Genomic DNA, 21,797 nt, shown 5'->3' with positions numbered 1-21,797 from the left:
AAATAGTCCCCAGCAGAGAGCAATAGCTAGAGTTGCTTGTCTGGTGGGCTGTATTTGGCTTGGTGAGCCAAAGCTGTGCAGGCCTGTGCTAGAGAAAGCATGCTCCTTTGCCATTTCTGCAGGTCTACAGTTTTCTTGTGGGTATGGGTGGGTGACTGAGGAGCTGTGGCTTAACTTAAGTTTGGGTTCAGCTGGGGGGAGGAGATGTAAAAGAGAACAGGGTTTGTTTTCTTTTAACAGCTGTACAAGATTCTGAATTTTTGCAGGTGTTAGGGTAGGGAGCAAAGCTGACATTTCTTCCTTGTTTAAAGTCACAGGAACCGTTTGCTTTGCGTCTGGTCATCTTCAGCTCAATAGCCAGGAGGGGCCAGTGAATGCACGTCACAAAAAAAAAAGTTTTTGTGAAAAGCAGGCTTTTGAACTTGTGACATGATAGCTTCCGTGTAAACAAAGAGAGCTTGTATTTAGAAATGGAATATTTCTGGGTTGTGTTTTTTTTAAGCCACTGCTCTCTGAAGATCTCCTTGCTCTTCTTGCCCACAATGGTTGGGCTCTGGACTCCACCCACCTGAGTCACCCAGCTCTGGGCACCCGTGACTCTACCTGGCTCCAAGGGGGATTTTCCAGATTTCTATCCGCCTTCTCATACTTAAGTCATCATGGGGGGGGGGGGGAATATCTCCATTTAGCAGCTATGGCTGTGAGCATGGCAATTTATTATTTAAGGACAGGGTTGGTTATAAGTAGATGAAAAACTTCTGGGCATATAAATAACTTACTTATTCAATGTATAAATTTCTGGTGCTGACAGTTCATACACACTCAAAGCCGAACTAGATGTGAGTTACTTTTGTAAAATATTAAAAGCAGTAACAGAGGGAGAGGCAATTTGATTATGATTGTGGTACTGACAGAAGGTTTGTTTAATGCTTCCCCCCATTTTAACCCTTTCCGGAGGTTATTTGCCACCTTGTGGCTTTGGGTGGATCAAGTCAGAAGATGGTCTCCCTCCTTCCACCATTGCTGTGGTCCCAATCAGACTCTCCCCCCACCCATCCCTGTAGGACTGCTTTTAAACTTTTAAAAAGGTGGGCAATCTGGGAACAGGGTTTAACACCTTGGTCGTGTGATATGCATGAATGCTTGAGGCAGGCCACAGGATTATAGACATTTCTGGGTGGGATATGTGGACATGATTGATTTTTGCAACATTACTTTGAAGACAAAAACATCTGTAGCCAATCCTCCTGAAGCCACACTCTCCACTAGGGCCTGTTGAAAAGTGCAAGACTTCCCAAAGTGAATGTGTCCGTGGTAGGAGAAAACAGTATGAAGGTAGGGAGGCGCAGAAACTTTGGGCCAGAAAGATGGGTAGGAAGACAACTTCCTGGGAAATAAGGGAGATGAAAGACAAAAAGCACAGAGCAGGGTGGTTGTAAGAAGGGTTGGCTGACAAACAGAAGCTGGATGGAAAGATGGACACTCTTAGGTGAGAGATTGGAGCCCCAGGGTGGGAGGGCTGCAGGTTAACTAGGCTTCCAAGTGATGGGTGGAATGCTGATCAGCTGCTTCCATGCTAAGTGTAGGATGTGGCTCATAAATGCCTGTCTGGCCTGAAGGGTGGGTGTTTAGTGATTTTGCTACTTTAGATGGTTTCGATGGACTTGATGGTATTTACCATTGCTGTATCTTTCTTTTTTATCAAAATGATGCTCACTACTTTGAGGCTCCAAAGTGGTGCATCACTAAACCACAGTGCAAAATTGGGGCAGAGGAAAGACTGAGGGAACAGGAGGAAAGGAAGGACGTGTGAGAAAGCAGTAAGGATAGTATATGAAGAATACTGAAACCTCATTCTTGTTCTGTATAGGAGAAGAGGAAGTGGTTTTAACAGTGCACCTTGCTGGTGGTTTCCTCCCTTGTTACTATTGAGTGCATTGTAACCCATGTGCTTTTGCTAAGAGAGAGTTCCTATTTATCACTCTGTTGACTTACTAAAGACACTGCCTCTCAGAATTGCCCCCATCTGCATATCCAGGCAAACATCTACTCCTCTTAAAAACATAAAACCAAAAAGTAATAATATGTCAGGAGTAGGTCTTGCCCCTATGAGGCAGCTATGGAGACTGAAGGTTCGTTCCTTCCCACTGGCGCTTAAGTCTCAGTCTCTCAGGGCTTTACCCAAGCAATCTGAGACTGTGCCAGTGTGCCCACCTTTGCTTCTCCCACTTAATGCCTCTCCTGGTTCTGGGAGACCAAGGGGGAGGGAATTTTGTGACAGCAGGAGGGGGAGACACCCTTGCTTCTTCAGTAGCCTAACTCATTTTTGTCTCTTGGCCTCCCTCCTCCCACTCTCCTGCTTCTGGTTCCAATCTTTTCTCCGTTACAGACTCTCCCAGCTCACTAAGGTGGAATTTACACACATGTTAAAAACATCAAAATGTTTTTTTTAAAAATCGTTTTGAAAAATGCATTGAATTCGCTTTAGCTCACAGTCACCGTCTAGTGCCACAATTGTACATTGCACTTTACAACACATTCAAAACCTTTTATTTGCAGCTGTATAGCTGAGTCCTAAACTCTGTTACCTCTTCAGCTTCTGACGCCTCCTATTCCCAGTCTGACCACTCATTGTCGTCCCACCACCAATCCCTGGGCTCTGAGCTTTATTCCCCAGCTGGTGCCTCCCACCATTCCTCTGTATCCAAGCAGACATAAAATAAAATAGGGATAGGCAAGGAGCCTTGGTCTGAGGGTATCATGGTGCCCATGGCACCCCACTGGGGACTCCAGACTAAGGAATGTACAGATCTACCTCATGCCAGGTCAGACTATTGTTCATCTAGCCCAGTATGGTCTACACAAGTGGTTTCCAATTAGCTAAGTACGGTGGACTTTTGAAAATGTTGATATCGCTATGGTAGTTTTTGTTATATGAATGGTGCCATGGACTACCAGTTGGGAACCACTGGTCTACACTAATTGGCAGCAGCTCACCAGAATTTCAGACAGGAGTCTTTCAACCTTTCATTTCAGACACCAGGGACTTGGGACCCTGTGACCTTCAGCTAGCAAACGTCTACTACACCACGGACCTGTGATCCTGCCTTTGGTGAGCTTTTCCTTTGCAGGGCCAATCTTGTGGCTTTGGAAGTTGGGTTGACCCCAGGGGAAAATAAAGGCAATGAGGTTAAACCTCTCCTCCAGAGACAAATTAGGACTTTGAATTGTTACTTTCTTGAATGCAGCTAGTGTTTGTGGAAAGAAGAGCAGATTCATGAAGCACATACACCAACATCTTGGCTTGTGCAAACACATTTCTCTTACAATTGTCCTTCAGTTGTGTCTTGCACACCTCGTAACTCTCCGAAAACACTTTTAAAAACACAAGTATTGTTTGGAAAGGCTAGGCTGTATAAGGCAGGATTGGTTCATCTCTGAAAATGGACCATGTTGGCTGGGGCTGATGGGAGTTGGAGTCCCAATAACATTTAGAGAACCCCACCCCCTGGTTTCTACAGAAGAAGACTACTCCGGGGGTGGGGGGTGGGGAGGACTGTGTCCATACCAACATAATTTCCCCACTCTGGTTCTCTGCACGTATTGACTGGGATTAAACTGAGTAATGGAAAATCTTTCTCCTCAAACAGCATTCCTTTTAGAGCATTTTCCAAGATTGCCTCCTCCTCCTCCTCCTCCTCCTCCTCCATTCCCACCCCCTAGAAACAGTCCAGTTAAATACTAAAAATAAAGTGAGCTAGAAGTAGGTTTCCTAAAAATAGACTATTTTTTAGCTTCTTCTTTTTTTTTGGTATGTCAACAGTGGCTATTTATTGAAGCTGGAAACCAAAGACGTAAGAGGGTGTGGAGGTGACCATTTAAAAGAGCAGAGCTCCTTCTTTCAAAGTTCCCCACTTACCTTCAGTTTGTCCAGCTCAGCACATCTGGTGGGAAACAGTCAGAAGTGCTCACTTTACCCATTTTTTCACTGGGTTTTGAGGTTGTTGTTGTTGTTTTTTTTTTTTAGTCAAACTTACTTCCCTCAGCTCTGCCTCAAAGTTACAAAAGCTACTACTTACCTTCTGTAGATCATGGTTTTTATTCCCACCCCAGCCTCTACCTTTTTTGGGGAGTATCATGAAGGCTAGGACTCCCATTCCTCTGAAGACAGGTGATGTTTCAAAGTGGGTAGGATGTGAGCTGAGATGCAGACTCCAGCAAGATTAGGGGGGATGTGTTTTTGTCGCTAACACAGAGAAGCTGCTTTCAGGCGTGATTTCGAGCTGTGCTGTGGTGTAATGAGAACGCACAGGTCTTGGGCTTCAGGCTCCCTCTATATATGCCAAGAGAGGAGCTTACATAGCAGTCTCTGATCTGGGCTTGCGGCAAATCACAGACCACCATTTCATCTGAATCTGGCAAATGGTAAGCCCTACTGAGGTGCTTGTTGTATACAGCAGCATCACTCTACATGGGGGCAGGTAGTTTCCCAGGCAAAGATAGCCCCCTGCCTCCAGGGAGCTTACAATAAATAATACAGGAAAACAACAGACAAGATAATCAATGACAGATAAATTCTGAAAGCGGTGAGCAGTTATACATACATATTTCAGTAAAAAGTGCATTTCCCTGAATAAAATATGTACTATATTGTTTCGAAACTGGGTCTTTTTCTTGGTATTTTCCTATGCTGATTGCTGCTTATCTTGGGTCATTAGTGCTGTGCTTAAATCCCACCAAAAACTGAGAAGTGAAGCCTAAATTTCGTTTTAGGGATCTGAAATGCTGAAAAATCTGAAAGTGGGTGATTTTTTCCTGCTAGACAATTGATGAAACAAGAATGCAGAGCCCACTGAGAGGTCAGGATTTTGACCAGCAAAGGGTAGGTGGGGTGTGCGATGAGTCCAGGCCATGCAATTTCCAAGGGCTGCATCTCTCCACCTTTCCTGTTCACCCAACATCTTCATGCAGGGCTCATTGTGGAACTGGTCTGCTTCCCTTGCCGTGCAGCAAACGGAGGGCTCTGTTTCCTGCTTCCACGGGTGGTCTAGGGTGAACCCCCACCAGGGCATAGGAAGCAGTGCTTGTGGGCCTTATTTCCCCTCCCATAGAAACTTCCTCTCCTCACCAGGCTGAGAAGGCTCCACCTTCGTTTCAAGTCAGTGTCAGCCAAGTGGAAACCTATAGCAGTGGCGCCTGTCATTTGGTGAGCGGTTGCTTTTCTAGTTAATGTTTTGGACTGCCCAGTCAATTTTGGATCTGATGGGGGCTATACATTTTGAGCAAACAAAGAGGACGCTCTTCACACAGGACACTTTGCTGAAATGCTTTGGTTATAGCTATCCATCCCTGAAGCAGCAGCCATTGTGAGTTACCTCACTCTAATCCAGCAGCTCCGTATCTTGTTACTTAGGTGGATGAAGTCCAAAGACTGAATTGTGAATTAATAGAATTCAGTTCATGAACATGATTTCTTTAATAAATGGCTAATTTTCTTCCATATATTTTTGTGATAGCAACAAAGATAACCTTTTTTGCTTTCTGAATTTCTTAAGTTTTCTTAAATGATAAATTTTATCTTTTTCATTGATATTGTAAAAGATGATTGAATGTTTCAATACACTACTGATTCCGCCCCACCAAAAGAAAACATTATTGTGTAAAATATCAGATGCCCATCATGTTACAAAATTGTCATTAAGGTTCATTCTGACAACCGCACATGAGACTGACAATAAACTTTTCAGTTTATATCATTTGATATATTAATTGCATATAAATTTTTAGATACTGATTTTTGGACACTGAGAGAAATAGATTTCAAAAGATACCTAAATTAGTTCCCATAATATCGCCATCGTCATCTGGTGAGCTCAGGTGCTGAGTTGTGCTGGGCACATAGCAACAACAGGCCTAGTGAGAAAGAACAGCCTGGCCATTGAGCCCCAAGGTTTGTGGGGGGGGGTATTTTTGATGGTGGGGACCCTAAGGGAGCAAAAAGCTGCAAAAAATAGCTGAATGAAGAGCTAGGAAAAGGAAATGAAAACTGGCAGAAGGGCATGATATGGAGTATCTTTTTTTTGGGGGGGGGAATAGATGATGGCTTGGTGACTGAAACTCTCCATTTTGCCATTTTTTGTAGGTGCCATTTGTCATAGCATACTGTTCACCTAACAGAGCATGTGAACCTGGAATTGTAGGCAAGAGTGGCAAAGGGTAGGGAGCTCCCCACTGTCCTCCCTCAGAAATGTGTAATAATTTTCAACACCTCCCTGGTCTTTTCGCCACAAGCGTGTCCACAGGAATCACACATGCTCCCAGACTCCTTACAGTGGAATGGAAATTTACAAATGCGGAACTATGAAACAGAATGTGCTGTTAGCTGATCGGTGCTGTTTGGGTATTCCCCCATTTTATGGGTCTTGGCTGGCCAGAGAGATGTGGCCAAGAGCCTAAGTACACTTGGCCCTTTAAGGTTTATTTTGCAGTTGTTGTTGCTGCTGCTGCTGTCGTGAAGTCACTTCCTTTTCTATGTATCTGGGCTCCCTGCCTTGCCTTCCATTCGGTGCCAGCTGCAGCTGGCAGCTGTTTGTAGTTGCTTCCAAGAGTAACCTCATTTTTGGCCTGTGGCCTCACTGGAGCTTCCCTTTTTGGCATCACCTTCTAGAAACATAACTCTTCTAGACATAGCAAATATGTCCTGACATCCTTTCAGCTCCCTACCTGGAGACTACAGTTCTGAGGGAAACAGACAACAAAGAGGCAGTTGCTCAAACACAGCCCTGCTTATGTCGGCCGTCCAAAAAACTGAGTATTGTGCCCAGTTCCACCCTGTTGGCATGCCTAAAGCTTTAATTAGATAAGAGTTGACACTTTTCTTTTTTGCTGGTTTAGTATGGTTTTTTTTAACTAATTCATTTTCTGTCAACCAAGCTCCATGTTCTGTTTAGCTCCATGATCGTTTTCCTAAAGGGTTTGTTTTCATTATAGAAAGTGTTTGTGAAAGGTTCTGAATAAATGTGAATTTACAGACTTTTACTGGGTGTACTATAATTTGGTTGTAATACCGCACAGTGAAGGCAATTGTCCTCCTGTGATATGTTAGGGAAAACAAGGGCATGTAATTCTACTGTTGTGGTGGCCAATGTGTGGTGTGTTAGGGGAGGGGTAGTACCTCTGGTGGGGGAGATACCGTGCTCCTCCTGGGGTAGCTTGTCCACCTTTGTTCCCCAGCCTATACTCAGTTCTCACTTGTGGTGCCTGGAAGCTTTCAGCATGCAACAGCGGCCACAGCCTGGGAAATGGCTCTGACTGGCTGGCTAAACCAGGTGAAGAGAGCAGATGGGTCTCAAACCTTTGGTGAGTTAGGAATTGAGCAGACAAAACCCATAGTGGGTCCAACAGTCAAGAAGGCGGTTTCTCCAGGTGCTGTAGACGGAACTGAGGGGCAGATGAGGCTTGTTAACTTGGGAAGGTAGCCCATCAAGGAGAAGGAAAACTCTGGTCCCAAAGCTCTGCTGCCTTGTGGAGAAGAAAGGGACAGGGAGTAAAACCCTACACAGATCAGTAGTGGAGTCCCTAAGGGGGTTGGATGGCGTCTTGTACACCTCCATTAAGCAACTCCTGCAGCCAAGCAGTTTGACTTCACCCCTGGAGGCACACTCCTTTGTCTCTTGAAACAGATTGATGCCAACCATAGGTGGCCAATGTCTAGACATTTATCAGTCCAGTTAATGTAATTATCCAAAACAGATTGGGGGTGTGTGCCTCTGCTGAGGAAGAGGTCCCAGAAGTTAACTTCTTGTCCCAAATATCATTTGAGATCTTTGTTAGCATTCAGATGCTTAAACAGACCCCTGTGTTGCAATATAGACAAGCTGAACAACATAACACAACACAATGGCATGAGTAAAATAATTCTTGTCTGGTGGCTGCCAATTCTGGCATTTGGGGCACCTTGCGTAGCCCTTGTTGGGTTGAGTCTGGCTGTTATGTGTGATTGAGTGCACACTGTGGTGCTTGAAGAGATTAGTGTTGCTTTTGTTGTCTCCTGTTGTGAGACTGTCTTGTCTTTGTAGCTTCTTGGCTCTGACAAGGAATTCCTTCCTGAGGAAATCCTTAGAGCGCTGCTTTCTTTGCTGAGGATGTGGAGGCTGACAAAGAGGCCTCAGACCAAAGAGCTTTAGCAGAAGCACAAGGGGTGCTCGGTAGAAACTGTTGGATAGTTGTGCACGATGGGAAAGGAGAAAGCACCTTCCTATTGTCAGCCGGTGCTCAGAGCAGCCTTGCTCCAGACAGCTATTCCCATTTGCCTCATTTTAGTAAGGAAGGGCTTCTATCACCAGCGAGGTGTGAGCTTCACAAGGATGGCTGTTTTAGAGGAAAACCAACACATCAAAGCAAATGTTGTTTCTGGCAACCCAGAGGGAAAACATTACAAAATACAGGATACAACTCCTTATAATGGTTGGAAGTAGCTCCTGATCTGTCACTTGGAACTGGGGGCAGTGAACACAAGGCAAACACTGTTTTGTTTTTTAAAATCTATATTGTATTCACAGCAACACTGCAAGCTACATAGCTTCTTATTATTTTAGACAACTGTTGTGAACAGTAATTTTCTCCAGAGTTATTTTTTAAAGCAAAAAGCAACTGATGGAACTTCAATCAGAATGAAGGAAAGGGAGTGTCATTTTTCCTTAAAAAATAATAAAAAAGCATCCTTCATTGGGTTTCCCCCCTGCAGGGAAATTATATGGGTTCATTGTATGTTTTCTCTGCCAAAAGGTGGGGGCTTGAGAGGGGAATGTTTGGGGACGGCGGAAGTTACCCCGAACTTTGTGTAACTTGTAGTTGGGCCCCAAGAGGTGCCGACTTGTTCATAATCACTAAGGACCAAGCTAGACTTTGTGTAAACTGACATGCAGGTTTTTGTGTTATATAAATGGCAGCCAGAGAGAAGCCGGAGCAGTTTTGGGACTAGGGATGGGAGGATGTTTGAGCCTTTTGTTTCCCCTGAGAGCCAGTGTGGTGTAGTGGTTAAGAGCGGTATTCTCGTAATCTGGTGAACTGGGTTCGCTTCCCTGCTCCTCCACCTGCAGCTGCTGGGTGACCTTGGGCTAGCCACACTTCTCTGAAGTCTCTCAGCCCCACTCACCTCACAGAGTGTTTGTTGTGGGGGAGGAAGGAAAAGGAGAATGTTAGCCGCTTTGAGACTCCTTAGGGTAGTGATAAAGCGGGATATCAATCCAAACTCTTCTTCTTCCCCTGCCAGTCCTGATAAAAATCACCGCTCAGAGGCTGCAAATTGTATTTTGCTTCCAGAGCCATCACAGTTGGAGAGGGTGAAGCTAATGCCAGCATCGCATTTAGGTGCAGGTGGTTCTCCTGCACAGCACACCAAGTTGAAGGCACGCAAAGTAATACTATCCTATATTTATGTGGGCACCTACTGAGAAGATCCACAAAAAGCAACTGTACCAAAAGGAATTATTGTTAAAATAGGAAATAATTAGCGGGGCGAGGTCACCAAATTTGTCCAAGTTCAGGGCATCCTATTATCAAAGTCCCCCCCTGCTAATGGGGACCCTGGCAGGGTGGGGAAAGGGCTAAACCACTATGATGTCTTTAGCATCTAATTTGGCCCTGTGTGATGGTAGTTTATCCAAAGCCACCAAGTGCACTCCATAGCTCAGAAGCCAGGATTGCAGCACAGATTCTTTTCACCTCTCCAGCTCAACCTATTAGTTCAGGCCTTCACAACTTGTGATTCTTCAACCATGAATGGCAGCCCAACAGTGAACTTGAATTTTTTGCTTCCTGATGGGGATTTGTGAAGATTCACAGAATCGTAGAATTTGGACATTCTAGTGTGAAATTTGTCCATTGCTTTCAGTGATATACACTCACTCTTATTCGAGCCTGGATAGCTTGCACATCAAGATTATGAAATGTTTATGTCCTTATGGGAATTTGAGTGGATACAACCAGACAAAAGATAAGCTTGGGACAACTGCATATCAGCCACGTAGTATTTGTCTTGGAAATAAAACTTGCCTGGTTACTGCAGCACTTGTACAAATAATATTGTTGAGGAACTTCAGAGTCCCCAATTTCTTCCTGCCTTCCATCTTGAATGACAGCCCCACATGCTGACGAAACGGCACTTGATTTGGTTACGTAGTTTAGGCTGCAGTGGCTGTTAGAAAGGGTTAGTGATTTTTGTCAAAGGAAACATCTTGTAGTGATGTTTCCTTCTTTTAAGGAGGAAGACATCAAAAGGAAGACAGCAGAAGCGGTCTCCAGATGTCTTTGACACTGAGCGTATGAAAGAAATAAAAATACCTTAGGGGTACAATTCAATGAGATCATCACCAAAATGGCATACATGAGATTAACAGCCTCTAAATCAACACTGGCAACTGCAATTTTTAGCTAAGGAAGGGAAAATGTTTTCAGTGCAGAAATGAATTATGGGAATTTGATAACTTACATTTGGTAGTGAAATTTGGGGTTTTTTTTGGGGGGGGGCAGCACTCTTGTGCTTACTGGTTTTCCACCACTGATATGCACAGGTACTGGGGTTCCAGCAAAGCCCTAGTTTTGGACTGGGTGAGTGCCCAAATCCAAAATGTTGCAAAAATGTGCATGATTCTGAATCTTCCCAACCTCTTTATCTGGCCAGATGGTCATCAAAACCGGGGGGAGGGGAGAAGGAGGGAAAGATTGTCTACTGTTGAAGTCATGGGTGTAGTTACTACTTGGTAACATTTTGGTTGGTTTAATAAAGGTATTGCCCTAACCTAGATTTTGTATTTTTTCCTTATGCATTCACGTGGCTGCTACCTTTGCTTTTTGTGTAACAGGAAAAAAAGTCTGATGAAACAGCTGCAAAGGGATGTGTTGGGTTAAACAGGGTGATTTTTTAATATTCAGTTATGTATTCTCAGGCTGATTGGAGAAAGCTGATTGCAAGTCTCTTTAGAAACAAATTAAAAATAGCTTATATTCAAAGGATATACTATTGCATATAGATATCATAGCACAGGATTGCCTGTCCCCTGCAATGCTGTCTTGCCTTTATGAACTGACATAGTATCCTCTTAGAACAGCATTTGTGGCTGGTGCTTTTAGCCTTCCTAGATGGCAGACATATTAAAATGTTGATAAGCCATCATCTTTGTTTCCTGGTCAGAAGGCTGTTGAGAATCTTATCCATTACATTTTGCACTTCTAGTTTTCATGCTCCCATATGAAATTAATTTGGGAGCTTTGTAATTGATGTTCCAGATTTTGATTAGACTTGCTATCTCCTTTTGGATCAGGATAAATAAAGTACTTACAGAACCTGTTTGCTTGCAGCAGTGGCGTAGCGTGGGGGGTGCAGGGGGGGCCGGCCGCACCGGGCGCAACATCTGGGGGTTAGGGAAATCCACGGGTTAGGGGGGGCGCAAATCCACGGGTTAGGGGGCGCAAATCCATGGGTTAGGGGGCGCAAATTACTTGCCTTGCCCCGGGTGCTGATAACCCACGCTACGCCACTGGCTTGCAGTAGCCACTGAAGAGCAGGTGTCATATCCGAATAATTGTTGTATCTTGCCATGCTAAACATTTGTTAAAGGAAATTGCTGTGAAGTGGTGGACAAAAAGAAAGAAGGGGCAGCACTAGAGACTGAAAAGCAAAAAGATTGATGGAGCCTCAGCCTGGAAGGCAGGGGTGGCAAACCTGCATCTCTTTAGATTCTGCTGAGTGTCAGGCTGCTGCCAGCAACTCCCGGCTGGTTGCCCAGGAACGTACAAAGCCAAGGGAATGTTTCTTACCATCCTATTTTTATTCAGTATTTACAGAGCGAGGCTATAGAACCCAGCCTTTTGGATAATGGCTTTGTCCCGAGTGAATCTCTACCTCCCTCTCTCCCACTTCCTCATTCATCTCCTCCACGGGTGCTGCTACGTCTCCCCTGTCTTTGAGCTCTTTGCTCTCCTACTTTCACGCTTGCCGGGTTCTGGGAGAGGGGGGTCTGGAATGCTTTCTAAAGACGCTGTGTCCATCAGCTGTTTTCTCCTCCTCCTCTCCCATTATTTCTCAACTTCCCCCCTCATTTACCTCTGAGCTGCAACCTCCCTCAACCCCCCCTGTTGTAAATCAAAACTGTCTTCCTCTTCCTGCTCCCTGGGTCAGGATGGGGAGGCAGCCTCCACCTTTCCTCCTCTGCCAAGGCCCTGCTACTGGGCTACAACTCCCATCACCAACTGGCCATGGTAGCTGGAGCTGATGCGAGTTTGAGTGCAGCAGCACCTGAAGGACCTTGCTTTTGTTGTAAGGCAGTTTGGACAGTGGGGTCATATTCTGTTGTCACTTCATCCATGTAAGTGTGAAGGTGTGCATTTGCTATTTACAGTAGAGATTACATGTGACAGGAAACAATGCAACTAAATTGATTTCTGAACTGCACTGAAGATGTCAAACCATCCGGTCTGGAGGCCTTTATCCTCCTATCCCAGACAGAATGTGTTTGTGTGTGCACAAATGTGTTTGTGTGTGCACGCGTGCAAACACACACACCACACACTGGAGTGACAAAAACAATAGAGCCATGCATTTGTTGTAATAATAATAAGTGCATGTATATTGGAAAAGGCTTAAACAGCGTTGTTTGCTTGGCGTTCCCTTGGTGGCAGGTGTATTTCCCTCTTTTTCCACTCTCTGTAGCTGCAGCCTGGATGAGAATCCAGGGCACTCGTCTGTAGTTGTGCTTTAAATGAGGTGGTGTTTTTGTTTTAATTTCCACTTTGTAGTACCTGAGCTCTACTCAAACCTTCCACTCTGTGGGAAGCAGGGTATTACTTAATTGTGTTTTAGGTGGGACCTTCAGTGTCTAGCAACTAGAAATAGATGGTCCCACCCAACTAAGTTTGCACAGAAAAAGTCCCTGGATCAGTTCCTGGCATTTTGTAAGAATACTAGAATGCAAGGCAAGGAAAGATGCCTGCCTTTAGGACTTGATGAGCTGCTGCAGATCAGACAGTCCCGGACTAGAAAATGGACCAGCAATCTGACTCAGCAGAATGCAGCTTTCAAATTTCAAATTTCAAATTTATTTATTTACGGCTATTAGCCCATAAAATGTGTACAAACCTAAAAGCACAGAAACATAAAAACCAATACATCTAACAACAGAAGGGGAACACCACGATGCAAGGGTGGGTCATTGAGCAGTGACAAATAACAGCTTGGGGCCCGGAAAGATCCAAGGGACGGTTCCCAGAAAAAGGAGAACTGGAGACGAGATCCGTCATGCACTCTCATCATAACTGTCCGATTAGTTTTTGTTGTTGATGTTGTTTTTTGGTGGTTTTTGTGTGTGAGATAACCACATTCAGGAATCTCGCCACCTGCAGAGTTACAGAAGGATCTGTATCCTGCAAAAGCAGTGCGGCATGTGACTCAACAGGCCTGCCAACCAAGCGCAGTAAAGCAGGACCCAGGAATTTAGTCCTGGCTATGCTATGTAAGGGACAGTTGAACATTATATGTGGAAGAGATTCAACTGTTTTCCCGTCACACTCGCATAGCGGAGACACCAAACCCTTGGAAAATCTGTGGCTCAGCAGGTTCGATGGAAAAACATTGAACCTTGCACGAATAAATGCAAGTCGGTGTGGTACAGATGAAAGAGATGACATATATGATGGAAGGCCAAGTGGTGGGGTTATTCCATGATACCTGGGGGAGCAGACACCCCCACCCCTGGAGAGGTTGTGTTGATTTTCAATGTCTGCTAATCTTTGCTCGATAAGGCTTTTGGCTGAGCGTAGGTTCATCTTTAAGGAGTCTGCTGGGGAAATTCCGATGCTCAGAAGTTTGGCATGGATTTTTCCTACCCACGGATTAACAAAGTCATCCCGCCAGAGGCACTGAAAGAGGTAATGGTCGGGAAGCCTATGCCAGCAGAATGCAGCTGTGCATGCTCATCTTCTTGGCTGGAGCTAGAGGTCAGTAGCTGAGCACCTGCTTTGCATGCAGAAGGTCCGAGGTTCAACCCCCGACATCTCCACATAGGGCTGGGGAGGCGCCCACCTGAAATCCTGAAGAGTCACTGCAAGTCAGTGTGGGCAAAACTGAATTGGATGGATGAATGGTCTAACTTAGTGTGAAGCAGCTTCCCGTGTTCCTAACCTGCCTGTGCAATAATCTCTGGTGTGGATAAAGCAGGTGTAGCTACTGCTAAGGTCCCTGGAATATGGAACAGCAGAATCCTGGAGTTGCCCAGTGCTAGACCTCATATCAGAAGTGAAAGCAAAGGAGGATCTACTGTATTTTTCGCTCTATAAGGCACACTTCCCCCCCTCCAAAAATTAAGGGGAAATGTGTGTGCGTCTTATGGAGCGAATGCAGGCTCCATGGCTTACGGAAGCAATGCGAAGCCTCCAGAGTGCAAGGGGGAGAGCAAAAGGGATCGGTGCGCACTGATCCCTCTTGCTCTCCTGGGTCCGCTTTGCTGGAGAGGCTACCAAAAAGCTACCAAGCATTCAGAACCAGAAGGAAGAATGGCAAACAAAAACTTCCTCCTGAGCTTGAGGAGAAGGTGTTAAGTACCACATTTTTTGCTCTATAGGATGCACCCAACCATAAGACGCACATAGTTTTAGAGGGGGAGAACAAGGGGGGGGGAAATTCTCTCCCTCTCTGTGCAGAGCCCCTTCCATTTCTCCTCCTGCTTCTCTGAAGGGGTGCTGCGCAGAGAGGGAAAGCTGTGCAGCGCCTCTCCAGCGAAGTGTAGCCTGGAGAGCAGGCTTACTCTCCCTCTTGCTCCCGCTGCGCTCTGGAGGCTTCGCATTGCTTCCGTGAGCCATGGAGCCTGCATTCGCTCCATAAGACTTCAGAGAAGTGGGAGGAGAGATAGAAGGGGCTCTGTTTGCCATTCTTCCTTCTGGTTCTGAATGCTTGGTAGCTTTTTGGAGTCAGTGGCACCTCCCCCCACGCCCCCCCCCCAAACCAGCCAGCCACCTCATTCCGTCTACACTGCCGGCACAAATTCAGTTCCAGTTGGTTGCAGGTTGTGTGCAGGGCTGGGCTGATGTGGCCACAGTGCTGGGAAAGGCAGCGAGAGTGATGTGTTCAGAGGATACAGCAACAAGGGCAGGTGGGTGTGTTGCTCATATTGTCTTGGAGTTCAGAAATCATGCAAAACCTGGGGAGGTGTGTGCAACGGGTAAGTCTACACTGAGGGATGGGAAGGATCAGGCCTAAGCTAACCCTCTGAATCCTTGCCAGAAAGTGACTCTCAAGAATTGCTTAGTATCTATTGACCAGTCACACACTCATTTCTCCTTTGGAATCTTTTATTAACGTATAGAAAATGCATTAAAAAAGGAACTATACAGAGCCTAAGAGCAATCAGGACTAAAAATACTAGTTAACAATGGTTAACAAGCGTATATCCCCATTCTCTGAGCTACGGTTCCATTACGGGATCATTGGGAGAGCAGATGCTTTTTCTATCTCTCCCTCAATATTTTACTGGTAAGGTTTAGTTTGTCAGAGTCTCTCTGAGGGAGCTGCCGCCTCATTTATTTCTTCTATTAAATAATAAACACAGTTCCAGAATAATGCCTATACAAAGGAGGGGTCAGAGTTTTCAAAATCTTTGTTGAGTCATCATCCTCTGAAAAAGCAACCACGACACTTGCCAAAGTCTAGGGATTTTTATGCAGCTTGATCTTCTCAGCAGGATCTGGTTTCATTTTTTCTCATCCCATCCTAGCTATCTTCCCTTGTTGAGACAGCAATATCTGAACTACTGTAGCTACTCACCAGCCATTAGGCAGTATTGTTGGAGTGCTGTCAGCACCGAGGATTGAAGGGTTAGTGAGAATAATAAAAAGAGCACCTAGTTATATCCCCAAGGAAGGGAAATGCCTTCACCCCACTCCTGCAAGGACATAATAAATCGGAAGGGAGTGTGCTGTTCTCAGTGTTCCCACCAAACTCCAGCATCACAGTGGTTTGTCACAGAGGCTCCCATTCCCCTTGGAAAGGGTATAATCTCCTGTTCTGACAATGTTTGTCCCATTCTGCCTTTCAAGAAGCTGAGAGGTGTAGGATAGAAAAATGAACTTTTTAATACTGTGTCAACATGGAGAACAGAGAACCTAAATCTCCTCTTTCTTTGAATGTATTAATACAGAATAATTACCACTCCCTGGTTCTGTAGTTATGGACTATACAATTCTGGGAGCTGCTTTCAGTCCAGGCCACAGAGCTGTTTGCCCTTTTGACAGCAGCAGCAGCAGCAGCTCCCTGCAAGCTGAAAATCACTTTGGAAATGGCCCCAAATGTGGGCTGACAAGTTGTGTGCTGTGCTGCTGCCAGAGGAAAAGACGCAGAAGCCCCCCTGTCCACAGAGAGCTCCCCACAAGAAAGAACTTCAGTAATGGCCACACTGTTGCTTTATGCTCCTCCACAGTACAGATGTGTTTTCCATGCCTGGAATATACCAATTTATGCATATACAAAGAAGGGGGGGAGGGATAAAAAGTCAGCTTGAAAAGGGAGTAACTAGTCCACATTATATGATCTAATAGATGTGCCCTTGATGGCTTCATAATGTCCACAAAAGTTTTGAAGTGTATATGCTTTTTCCTGAGGATCTGTTTTTGAAGGGGTGGGTGTTTCAGCCATTTTGCAGACATCTGGAGTTTGTGTGACATAATTCCAGAATAGTCTGTTGTAGCACAAGCAGCTTAAAGAGTGGTCTCCTAAAGAGTAAAACATTTATTCTGGCAAGAGTGTATGGGATTACTTTTAGGTAAACGGGCAGAAGACTCTAATGTTAGCCTAAAGGGCTGTGGACTACTACCTGTGTGTAAGCTTCCACCGCTTCCAGTGGATGACTCCTTCATATGGCATGGAAAGAGAAGAAGAAGAAATGAAGGAGGAGGAGGAGGAGGAGGAGGAGGAGGAGGAGGAGGAGGAGGAGGAGAAAAGGAAGAAGGAGTTGAACATACCAGCCCATAAGCACCCAAAAGTGCTCATGGATCTAGCCCTTAGCCTTTAGGGTCCCTTATAATTCTCTGTTGGTTATGCATGAATAGCTGTCCGATCTTCACAGTGAATAGACAGTTGATCGGAATGAAGCTACCATGGCAAGTAGAGCACCAGTAGATCTTTACAAGTTATCTGTGGCCTGTTGGGTTTATGGGGTTGGTTTGGTGGTGGATACCTTGCTAATAGTGTCTGAGTCAATGACTTAACTGGGAAAAATGCCACTACAGCAATGGAGACTGCTTTCTGACGAAACCTGCCACTCTTGTAGGTAAGCCTTGTTGCTCTGGGAAGAATGCCTAAAAAACTGAGCCAATGACCAAATGGCCACAGGAAACAATAGAATCAGCCACATTATAGGACATGGATATTCACACTGGCGGAGGAAGGGGGTGTGGTGGTTGTGGCCTGTCCCTGGTGTCATCCCTTGGGGATGCTTGGTGTGGGCACCGCCCCCCTGGGACACTCGCCCTGCCCCCCAGGTGCACAGCAGGTGTGCTGCTCCAGGTGCCAGAGCAGCTAGCTCCGCCTTTGGATATTCAAGTTATTTTTGGCTCATCAGGTGCTACATGAGAGAAAGGAAAGCTACCTAAAAATGCTCAACTATGTTCTAACTGAGTTCCTTTCTGCTTTTGTGTGTTCAGTCTGTTGAATCTAGTCTACAGATTCAGGCCCCTCATGTGTTGATGACAGAACAGGTTTATATATTGTTCCCTGACGGGGCTTAGAAGATGCAGGCTGCTAGAGTAGAGTTTCTCCAAGGGAAGAATAATAGAATCATAGAATTGTAAAGTTGGAAGGGACCTCAAGGGTCATCTAGCCCAAATCTCTATAATGCTTGGGAGTTATTTGAAAAGCTATGTTAGAAGTGCAACTGGAGTGTATACTGCAGACCAAGAGAAGCACCAGGAGAGCCAAGAGGAAATCAGCGTAGTTAATGAGCAGAGTCAAATCATTTGACTCAAATGAGCTCTTAGAGCGAAGAAGTCTTTCTTCAAAAAAATGGAAATCTTGTCCAAATGAAGAGGACCAAAAGGAACCCATAATTTGGCAATAAAGTGCAAGCAGACAGGAAGAGTTGCTAAAAAAGAATTTAAGGAGTGCATTGCTAGAAACATTAATACCAACAAGAAGCAGGAGACTGTTTAGGGAGGCAGTTGTAGCCTTGGGTGGTGCTGACGTTGCGCTAAACATGGATACGGAGAATGCAGAGAAGCGGAATTGGTCTTCACAACAGTAGATACAGGGCAGATCCCAGGGCCTGAGCTAACTTTTGCAGGGACAAATAGGGGTGACGAGAGATAAAACTGCTGATATCATAATGCTGTTATACAAATCTATGGTGCGACTGCATGTGGAATAATGTACTGTTCTGATCACCTCACCTTAAAATGGATATTGTAGGGTTGGAGGAGGTTTAGATAAGTGCAGCTGAAATAATCAAGGGCCTGGAGAGATTCCCCTTCCAAGAAAGGCTGCTGCACTTGGGACTTTTTAGCTTAGAGAAAAGGCAAGAGGTGACATGATGGAAATTTATAAAATTATGCATGGCATAGAGAAAGTGGATAGAGAAAATTTTTACTTCACTCTCAAAACATTAAAACTCATGGTCATCCAACGAAGCTGAGTGTTGGAAGTTTCATGACAGGCCAAAGAAAGTACTTCTTCATGCAGCTCATAGTTAAACTGTGGAACTCTCTTCCACTTGAATGGGGAGTCGACAAATTCATGGAGAATGCTACTGATGGCTGCTAGACATAATTGCTGTGCTCTGGCTCCTCAGCTGGAGGCAGCAATGCTTTTGAATGCCAGTTGTGGAAACTGCAGGAGGGGAGAGGGGGCCTGTGCTCAAATCTTGCTAGGGGAATTAGATGGAGGATTGGCCTGATCCTAAAGGCTGTGTGTGTGTGTGATCCTTAATGTGTGTGTGTGTTGCTAATAATACTGATCTGTGGAATTCCAATACCATTCCAGGGAACCCCATGTTCTAACAAGCAACACAGTCCAAGAAAAAGCAGCTGAAGAAAAACTGAAGTGAATGCTGCTAAAATGGAATTCCATTGGACAAAGCAAGAAGAGCTGATGTAGTTACCTGTGAAAGACTCTGTGCCCACAATTGTGCATTTAATTAGATTCGTCATTAGATATGGGCAGTTTTCTAAAGAGCTCTGTGAAAACTTTTTATATTGCCTGTGCATATGTATGTGTATGCATTTTTTAAGAGTGCATGCACATCTTTCTTTTTAGCATTTTCAGATAGCCACCCCCTAATCCAATTGTGCACACTTTCTTATCCGTTGGAGGAGTTAGATGTCAACTCACAGACATGTTCCCAAGCCTGCATTTTTAAAACTTGCATTGTGTTAATATATTGTTCTGTGGTTATTGTGTTGCATTTTAATTCATGGCAGCTTCTTCAAGTGCTCTGTGAGCACAGCAAATAGGCAGGATATAACAACAATTCCTTCTGGAATACTATTTCCCATGTCACACTTGAAATCTGCAGAGCAGAGGGTTCATTCTTTCTCCCATAATGGCTAGGCTACCAGTATTTCAGAGTCCTCCGCAAGTGGGACTGTTGTTTCTGCTTTTTTATATCTTAAGTATCAGCTGCCATGTGCAAAACTGCAGATTATCTTAAAAGCATTCCTGTGCAATGAGTAAAATAGGGATGTGGAGTGCTCAGGTATCTACCCAGAGTGAGATACTGCCTATATAGAGGCCATTCACTGTATTTTCTTGTTCTCACCACAAGGTGGCAGTTTTGCACTGTTTCTACACTTGAATTGAAACATTTCTTTTTCCTCTGCCAAGATGGCCAGTGTTCATATTAATTATTGTTATCCTATTGCTAAACAGTTAGAGAAACTCATTGCTGAATCGGGGAATATCAGTCGCTCCAGTCTCCTCATAGTTGATTTTAGAGGGGCGTTTCCCGTGAAAATAGCCTTTTCTTTTAAAGGATAAATTCTGTTCTTTGAATTCTAAATGTCGCATATATAATTTTGCCCAATTTTTATCAAAAACTTCACTAGCTAACCTGGTGGTGGTCCACCTCTGAAAATGTGACTCTTTAGGACAAACTGTTGTCAGGCAGGAACAAGTTTGTGTATGTCTAGAGCAGGCGTGGCCAAACCTGGCCCTCCAGCTGTGGTTGGACTACAATTCCCATCATCCCTGACCACTGGTCCTGTTAGCTAGGGATGATGGGAGTTGTAGTCCCAAAACATCTGGAGGGCCAAGTTTGGCCACGTCTGGTCGAGAGGATGCCATTATGCAGTGTTTTGCCCAGTGTTGTGTAGGGTTTCTGGGATTTTGGGGTGATTTCTGGAATGGTGAAGTAGACACAACTCTACTGTTATGGCAGGGTGAAAGAGCTGATTCAGAGAAGTCCTCATAGACATGGGAGTTTCAGGCTTCGAAGAGACTAGTCAACCAGATTTTTAAAAAATCTAGTTAGGAAATTAATACAATTTTTTGGGTGCCGATAGAGCTCTAAACTGATGCAGGCAGAATAACCTCAAGTGCCTCAAATGGATTGGGTGAACTTTTTGCACTCCTCCAGCTGAGGCCTAGATCCTTAATCTAGAGCCTGTACCTGGGCTGTCTCACCTCAGATGGCAGGTGATACTCACATGATTGAATGTTCTCCCATACCAAATGTTCCCTCCACATAGAAAAATGGATGTCAAGGTAGAGATCCTAGCCAGGGGCATAGCTAGGGATCAGTTAGGTTGGATCCTGCCAAGGTCCAGGGTGTGCGTGTGCAGAAATTGCACCTCTCCACTCTGGCTTGGAGTGGCTCCCTGGGCCACCGCTCTGTGTGTCCAGCTCCTTGGCAAGGCTGTGAGGGACCCCAGACAGGCCCCTGATATGCTAGTTTTCTATGTGCAAGCTTCTTTTTTTAAAAAATGCTGAAGAACATTTAATTGTGTGCCCCTCCATCCCACACTGCCTGAAGCAGGACAGCCCAGACACAGGTTTATCATCATGGAAAAGACAGTTTTCTGTGATTCTTTTTTGCAACCCTTTTTTGTGGTTATAACAAAAGAAACAGTTGCTGAGGCTGCAGTTTGGAGGGGCAGACTAGTGGAGATTCTGACTAGGAGAACAGCATGGAGGGGAAGGGTTAGTCATCATCATCATCATCCCAGGCAGATCCCAGGCAATGCTCCAAAGAACCTGGTGGACGGCCAACATTGCTGCATTTCATGTGGGGGTGGGGGGGTTGGGTGGGGTGGGGAATGTTGGTAGATCCCAACACAAATCTCCACATAACGTGTTGTTCCAGTCTCCAAACATTCTGCTTGAAGGTAGGTGTTATGTACTGAGTCGAATAGGATCCAAACTGCAGCAGTCTGATTGGTCCTAGAACAATAGGATCCAAAAGGCAGCAGTCTGATTGGTCCTAGAACAATAGGATTCAGAATGCAGGAGTCTGATTGGTCCTAGAACAATGCAGCAGTATGATTGGTCGGCAGGAACCACCCAATCATGCTCCAGATTGAAGTGAATCCACAACCTGATTGGCTTACAGTAGAATTCCGGAATTAGCCAATCATGTGCAGCCCATTGTGTAAATAATGTATATAAAGCGGATACTTTGAGGGGACTTGCATTCATTTCCTCCTCACCACTATGAGCTGAATAAAGAGCATGAAATCACTTGGGACTCTGAGTATATTTCAGTAGGCAATAATTAAGGAGTTTTATGGGGGCTAGTGAGGAGTTAAGTGCCTTGCTTTTGTAA

General features: G+C 45.0%; 2 long non-coding RNA genes across 2 annotated transcripts in view; one reads left to right on the top strand and one right to left on the bottom strand.

Moving 5' to 3' along the window:
- LOC310846913 overlaps positions 1 to 21,797 on the top strand; it is a 29,254-nt gene that overhangs the window by 1,384 nt on the left and 6,073 nt on the right. The gene's annotated exons all lie outside the window — the stretch shown is intronic.
- Positions 15,328 to 16,936, bottom strand: LOC310847480. The gene is made up of 2 exons (XR_014565829.1): positions 16,829 to 16,936; positions 15,328 to 16,580 (listed from the first exon to the last, which is right to left on the bottom strand). It is a non-coding gene; the product is annotated as an uncharacterized lncRNA (long non-coding RNA).

The sequence above is a fragment of the Podarcis gaigeae genome (genome assembly GCF_964106915.1).
Source record: "Podarcis gaigeae genome assembly, chromosome: 6".
In the NCBI taxonomy this organism is placed as follows: domain Eukaryota; kingdom Metazoa; phylum Chordata; class Lepidosauria; order Squamata; family Lacertidae; genus Podarcis; species Podarcis gaigeae.
Note: the sequence above shows the minus strand (reverse complement) of the source record. Positions and strands in the feature narration are given on the sequence as shown.